Source organism: Sparus aurata, chromosome 5 (assembly GCF_900880675.1).
Source record: "Sparus aurata chromosome 5, fSpaAur1.1, whole genome shotgun sequence".
Classification (NCBI taxonomy): domain Eukaryota; kingdom Metazoa; phylum Chordata; class Actinopteri; order Spariformes; family Sparidae; genus Sparus; species Sparus aurata.
Genome location: NC_044191.1, coordinates 14958192 through 14966777, shown reverse-complemented (window position 1 = coordinate 14966777; position 8586 = coordinate 14958192).

Below are 8586 nucleotides of genomic sequence, written 5' to 3'. Positions count from 1 at the left end.
ATGTGGCCAAGACCAAGCAGATGCTGACGACTCCACAACCCTTGTGTACACTGGTGCGTGTGTACACATAGAATCCTCTCATGTTGAAATCCTGGATAATATATAGGGTGGTACTGGATCAAAACAGGTTGAGAACCTGTTCTAGGCAGACAAATTCTCACACTGTCCTCACCTCTGTCTAACAGAAAACACTATGCTTCATGTCTCAACTATATTCCACCCTGTATGTTCCTTCAATAACTTTATCTTGGTAAACATCTACATCTTAATACATCATTATAAATTTCATAGGAACATGTCTTCTGATGACTGATGGAGATTGTCTGGCAATAAGGCTGTTGTGCCTATGAGCTGATTACCATAAATACTAACTCAATAATAATCTTGCAGCTAATAAGTGTCCAAAATTCCTGTGTGACGGTCTCTGTTAAAGCATCGTCTTTCTCCAGAGGGAAGAGAACAGAAGCAGCAAAGATGTTCCATTATTCCTGAACGAAATGGGGCACAAGTCATCATAGCACACTTGCATTTCCCTGTATTGAAGATATACCGTCATATATGTCATGCTAAGCTAAAATTTGATACAAAGTACCCTCGTTTGTCTACTACATATAGTAATGTTTTTACCTCTCCAACTATATCACAGAATTCATTATTTGATGTCAAATACAAGGAGTGCCATTGTTACAACCTACCCCACTACCAGGATATGTTGTAACACAACTTGGGGTCAATTGTAACAGTAATGTTGAAGAAAAAAAAACTGAGACCAAACCACAAATATGCCTCCACCCTGCAGCCAATCAGAATCGAGTATTCCCCCAGACCATGGTATAAAGATGCTTATACCCATAGACATATATACATGTGTATATATATGTGTATATATGTCTATGCTTATACCATGGTCTGAGGGAATACTCGATTCTGATTGGCTGCAGGGTGTCCATTAACCCCTGATATATGGACATCTACTAAGTAGTTCCAGTCAAATTGACTGTTCACCGCTGTAAATTAATGCGCTAGCTGGCGTATCAAATCTTAATATTTTATTTCCAGCACTGAGTTCAGTCCGTCAGTCCTTCAGTGTCTTATCCTCTGAACACCACAGGGTGGCGACTGTAACACACAAGCTGCAGAAAGTTCACTTGCCTTCTAAACTTACTGATACGCGAATAATCTCTCATCCCGTTCGCTGTTCGGCTCTCTGCTTCAGGCTGCGGCCACAGTATCATCACACACGGCCGGTCATTTGTTCGTGATAAACTTGACACTGATTTGGGAACAATGACATGACTGGTTTGCTAGCTAATCGTGTTAGCTAGCATACTGTCAAATTATATTTACTGTTTGTCAACCGTACGCAATGTTATTGACTTTGAATCTTGCTAGCATAGCACAAGCTTTCTGGCTCATCGCTGAGCGGACTAGAATATCTCCCGTTGCCAAGTCGTATCTATGGTCCGTCCTATTTACTGGAAGAGTGAACAACGTTTCCGTTGCATAAGAACCTTACAGGAGGGTTATGATTGTTCCAGGTATTAGTCAAACCCTCAGACGTTACCAGGGAAACTTGTGAAAAACTTTATATTTTGATTGTAAACGCATGAAAATATAAATTAATGGTCTTAATTTCTTTTCTTTGGCAAGTGACCATGGTATAAGCAGGATAATGCCCTTCGAGGCATCCATAAACAGGAATTAATGGACGACGCGGAGGCCTAAGAACCGTCTGTCGCGCAGCTCGTCACGCATTACCCCTTAAGGTTTATTGTCCATGTGCCAATACTAAAACATCTTCCTGTGCTTCACTAAAAACAAAAATAACTCATTACCAATGGCAAAATGAAGAACAGTGTCAGTGGTGTGGATCCTAACATTAGAGGAGCCTTCTTAAAGAACATATTCTGATAATGCCTATAAATTGAAAAAACAAAACAAAACCAAATAAAAAACGTGAACCTTTATTAGGAGGTTTAGAAGTAGCTCATAATCCAAGTAAAATTACAGGAAGATGTTTGACAATTTGTAAAACAACAAACATGCACACTATGTTTGTCTTCAATGATAATGAACATGAGTGTGTGTATCTGTGTGTGTTATCCATCTAATCAGAGGGATCAGAGTCACAGTGGTGACATCTTCCTCTGAGGTGTTCTCATCCTTACCCTTGTTCTTCTAATGTCATAGGCAGTAAGACTGTTTTATCTTAGTTGTGCTTTTTATTATGTTTTATTGGGTTTTTATATATTGAGTTTTATGATTGCATGATTTTACTTGTGTTGTGTTTTTAATAATTGTATTTATTGTGTTGACTTTTACTGCATGTGTTTGCGTTTTGTTTTTAGTACTGCCTGTGAACGCACCGTTTTGATTGTTGATCAGCTGCACCTGTGAGGTTCCATTTTGTCCTCTATTTAACAGCCACCAACCCACTAAACAGGGTCGAGAGACACAGACGGAGACACACAGAAAAAGAGACACGAGAGACACCAGAGAACGCAGGGCGGCGCGAGGAGACCAGGCCTGCCAACTTCTTGGCAGGTCTGGTCGGCGGAAATAAGAAGCCTGGTTGATGGAGAAAGCCGAGTGAACGAGAGAGTGACTGACGTCAAGTGGCGAGTGAGCACACCAGCGAGGCGCCGGGTCTCCATGAGGGGACCAGACCTGGTCTGAGGGCTCCGAGAGGCTGGAGACGGTGGGACAGCGCGAGCACCGGCCGCACACGAGAGAAACCCAGAGCGTTACTACTCGACGTATTGGCAGCGGCAGAGCATAGCGCTCTGCCTGGTGGGTAAGTTTCCCTTTGGGCCATAGTAGCGCTCTGGTGTGTGCTGGTGCCGGTGAAGCTGTAGTCCGCGAGGTGTGTGGACCCCCGATTGGCTGTGTGTTTGTACTTTTCCAGGTGACCTCCGGGGCGCTGATTGGGAAGAGCCGCTGAGGTACCTGAAGCCCCTGAGGAGAGATGGCAGAGCTCCGCCACCACCTCCGAGCCGCCCCTGTATCTGGTCTGGCTGGCACAAATGGACTCGCTTAATTATGAATGGACTATTTCTTTTTTTTTTTTTTTTTTTTTTTTTTTCTCAACAAATGCAACTTCCATTTTAAGAACTCGGTTTTAAAACCTTTCAAGGTTTTAATGTTCTGTGGTCTTTTATGAAAAATATCTTTTTAATAAATTGTGTAGTGCACCAGCAAAAATTGTCTTTGTCCTTTCCTTCACCTGGTCACCTGTCAGTGTGCTCTCCCCTGATAAAATTCACCAGAACCTGTGCTCCCTTTAAAAATAACCTTTTTACTCAATAGTTATCTCCACTTATTTCCTTCCCCACTCTTTACACTTTTTTTTTTTTTTGTCTGTCTTTCTCGCTGCATCATTTTGTTTGTGTGCCTCTTTCCAAGTAAGGGCATTTTCACATTCTTCTTACTATTCCTCTTTTCTTCTTTGTCCAAGGCATGCTAGACTGGTGTATCAGTGTAGATGTCAGACTTTCTCCTCCTTGTGGTACCTGTGGTCTTTCTTGGCCCTGCTTTGGGAAATGGTCTTGCAGTAGAGGGATAGAACACTTTAGTTAAGGGCTCAGCATGAGCAGAGGAGGAAGCAGCAGAGGACATCTGAGGCAGGGTGGAAACTTCTGTAGCTGCAGAGGACAGAGTCTCAGTGGGTAACTGCAGAAGCCATTGAAGCTGGGTCTGGACAGTCAGTCACTTGGGACGGTGCAAAGTCATGATCCTGTCAGACATTGTTTAGCTAGCTGTATCAGCATGGTGGTTCGAAATTAGCAAAGGTGAAATGACTCACATTTTACACAAGAACCTACTCTTTGAACTAACACAAGTTACCTAATTCAAACGTCAACAGTATCAGTACCAAACAAAATATAGATTTGGTCCAAAAAATTACTTTACCTGGAAATTGAAGTTTTGGCTGTAAAATCTGCACACTTCTTCTCACAGCCATGCAAATTCACATGCAAGATCAGGGAGGGAGTGGTTATACATGGAATTGATCACATGACTCTTATGTTATTCCTTATGGGTGAAAGTGATGTTGTTACAACTATCCCTTTGTCTCCCCTACTGAGGAAAAGTGTTAAAACAAATGTCCTTTTCTCTACATTTTGTGAGTTTAGTTTGATTGGTTGGTCCATTGCATCTGCAGATATTGGTATAAGTAGTATTAGTGGAAACATCTCATTTTTGAATGTGATGTTTCTATGACAACAAAAACTCTCCCCCGGAAAAACAAGACAGATAAACCTACCATAATAATGCGCTTTATGAACAGAAAACACAAAAAAGCGCTACTAAGACAAGGAAGAAAGTTGAAGGGGTCAGATGTTTATCTCAATGAGCACCTGACGAAAAGAAATGCGGATATCGCCAAAACGGCATGTTTCTTAAGGAAGCAGAAGAAAATCCAATCTACATGGACTGCAAACTGCAAAATCTACATAAAGCAGAGACATTCAGGAGCTGGACAAATACAATTGAGTTCACAAGAACAACACAAAAAGACAGTTCAAGGTATGGGAATAACATAAAAGAGTGACAATACATCACATATAACAATGACTAGCTCTGACAGATATCAGTTATCTCCAATTGGAGATAACAGACAGAAACAGCAACAAATATGGAATAAAAAATTTGAAAAAATGGAATTCAAAACTTTCAAATACACAGAACACAAACTACAAGACATGGAAAATGAAATTGATCCTGAAAATAATTTTTTACAACAGTTCACATAATCAGTGGTTGAGCTTAAGGGATATGAGAAGTTTTATATTAACAGGAATACGAAAAAGGGCAGCGGAGTAGCTCTATACATTGATAGAAATTATAATAGTAAATTAGTGAGTAAAATGTCAATTGCTATAGATTATCTTATGGAGTGTATCACTGTGGAAATGGAGATTGAGAAATTAAAAAAAAATGACTATAAGCTGTGTATACAGAACACTAGGATCATGCATTGATACCTTCAGGGAAAAACTATTGGAACTGTATGCTGACACAAATAATAAGAAAATGCTTTCTGTTTGTGGAGACAGATCAATATTGATCTGTTTAACACATCTGAAAATAATTCAACTGCAGAATTCATCAATGCAATGTACACTATGAGTCTATATCCCTCAATCACTAGACCCACTAGAATTACAGCACATAGTGCTACACAAATTGATAACATATTTACCAATGTAATTGACAGAAAAATAACAAGTGGGCTACTTATAAATGATATAAGTGACCATCTGACAGTTTTTATAACTCTTCAAAGCAGCACCAGGACTAAGAAAGACTGTAAAACTACCATATTAACTAGACACAAAACAGAAGCTACAATTCATTCTCTCAGAAATGATCTAACACATCAAAACTGGAACAAAGTTTATGTGGAAGATGCTGATGAAGCATATGAGTCATTCTTGTCCACAATAACTGCTCTCTATGAAAAAAACTGACCTCTAACATAGAAAGTAGTAAAGCAAACATTTGCTGGGAAACCATGGGTAACTAAGGGAATATCAGTTATATGTATATCAAATCAGTTATATAAAGATTTTTTAAAGAAAAGATCAACTTAAGCAGAGAACATCTATAAGACTTATGAAAATAAACTGACAAGAATTATGAGAAGCAGCAAAAGGGATTACTACAGTAAATTACTGGAGGACAACAAGAGTGATATTAAACAAACATGGAAGGTACTGAATGAGATAATCAAACAAAAAACTGAAAAACCAGAATACCCAGATTATTTTTGGGCAAAGAACAATATATTCAATGACATGAATTTAGTTGCAGATGGATTTAATGATTTTTTTGTTGGTGTGGTCCTGGTCTGGCTAGTGAGATTGTAAGGAATGATAGTAGAGATGATCTTGAAAGTGGTGATTAACTGTAAATGAATCGATGTTTATAAGGGGAAAACATGAAAATGAATTTATTGAAATTGTAAAGTCATTTAAGAGTAAGAGGTCCACTGATTGGAATGATATCGATATGTTTATTATTAAAAACATCATTGAGGGTATGGTAAAACCTCTGACACATATTTGGATCAATCTCTAAAAACGGGAATATTTCCTAAAAAAATGAAAATAGCAAAGGTTATACCAATATACAAGTCTGGAAATAGAAATGAACTGTCAAATTACAGACCTGTTTCTTTACTGCCACAATTTTCAAGAATACTAGAAAAAATAATGTATAGCAGATTAAGTGATTTCATCACAAAACATTACATACTGAGTGATCAGCAATATGGATTTAGGGCTAACAGTACAACTTCACTGGCATTAATGGAATTTGTTGAAGAAATAACAACTGCAATAGAGAAAAAAGAATGCAATAGGAATATTCCTAGATCTAAATAAAGCATCTATCTATCTATCTATCTATCTATCTATCTATCTATCTATCTATCCTGGGTTGGCAGTTACCTGGAGAATAGGTATCAGTATGTACAAATGAATAACAACTTCAAATCTCAACTTCAGAAGGTCAGTTGTGGGGTTCCCCAGGGTTCAGTACTGGGACCAATGTTGTTTATATTATGTATAAACAGCATATGTAAGGTCTTTAAGTTATTAAAAACGATTGTGTTTGCTGATGATATAAATCTACTCTGTTGTGGCAATAACTTGGAACAACTCATGGTAACAGTTGAGATGGAATTTAAAAAAACTAAAGAGATGGTTTGATTACAACAAGCTAACATTGAACCTAAATAATACAAAAGGTCTAATTTTTGGAAATCGACCAATAAATTCAAATAAGAAACTTGGAATAATAATTGATAATAAATTGTGCTGGAAGCCACATATAAACTACATCAAAACTAAAATATCAAAGTCAATTGCAGTACTATTCAAAGTTAAAGATTTTCTAAACCAAGCATCACTATACACCTTGTACTGCTCCTTTATACTTCCATACATAAGTTACTGTGTGGAAGTCACACGTACAAAACAAATACTAAACCAATCTTTATTCTTCAAAAAATAGCCATAAGAATTGTAAATAAAACTGTTATTTCATTTGTTATCTATGTGATCTGAATCTTTGATTTCACAATTATGCTTATAAAATTAAAAATGAGATATAGATATAAAATAGGAGTAGGACTCAATAAGTTCACACTTCCTTCCTGCTCCTTTTCGGACATGAAATATTTGTTTGCTTTTCTCTGGTGGGATTTAGTGATTTGCTGTATGTCTGATGTTTTCAAAGCTTGTTTGCTTTTGTATTATCATTATTTTTTTATTTTTTTTTATTTTTTTAACGTATTTTATTGTCTTATTTTGTCTTTAACATGCCTGAATAAATAAATAAATAAATGAATAGATAATAAATAAATAAATAAATAACTTCCAAGCTAACAGGATAATTAGCAAAAAAATCAGAAGATCAACAGTATGAAACGGCCATGGATATCTGTAGCAACTGTTATGGTAATCAATAGTTAATTAAATGGTTCTGGGCTAAAGCACATAAACAGCTTAAGGTCACTGCACTCACCATAGCCCCACAGTTAGAATGTGAAGAGGAGAGGAGGAGGCTGAGCCATTTCCCCACTGCTCAGCATGACAGTTGATGTACAAGTGTGGCATTATCTCCAGTAAAACATTTCTTAAACATTCCTGCCCTTCCAAGGCAATCATTTTCAATTCAAATAAAAGAAAAAAACATTAACAGACCTCTTATACTTACTCTTACTTCAGTGCCAGAAGTAGAATCCTCACTTATATGCTGTTCAGCAACCAAATCATCTCCTACTCAGGCAGCAGTCAAAAGAAAAGTCTTCCAATTAAACCACACACACACACACACACACACACACACACACACACACACACACACACACACACACACACACCATTATACAGACATCCTCATGCGCTTCTCTCCAACACCTCTGCGAGAATGAGGTATTGATGTTCCTGCAGGGGTCACAGGTTCACTCTGTGCCAACCATGGATGGAGATAGCTGGAAGGGTTTTGTATATTTTCAAGCACCATCTTTCCGTAACTTAATATGTAAAGTAGCTGCTTTGTAATAACAATCAATAGCTAAATAACCATGCAGCTAATTAGTGTCAAAGTAGACTGCTTATAATCATTACACTGACTGGCTCATAGTTTGACTCACTGTTACACAGAACACCTCGTTCTACATGTGACTGTTGGCAAACTCAATTAACATACACAAACATGTAATGGATTCAGACTACAGTACAGAATTATACATTCGACTACAACGTTGACGTCATGATGGGGCTAGAAGAAAAATAAGAGGATCAACATTGTGAGAAGGCTTCATCTCCTGGACACCACAGATAGCTGTGCCAGCTATCCTGGCAGTCAATCTAATATTTGTTGAGATGATTTATTCTGGACTGAACAGTTAGTGTACGCAGATGATTTGAAACAAACTGTGGGGGAAAAAAAAGTGGTTTGTTGTGCTGGATATCCATTTTGCACCAACTCTCAACTTGCAGTGCATATAAGCTACTCTTAGCACATGTATCTTATATAAACGGATAAAGGTGATCCCAACCTTTCAAGAGATGCATA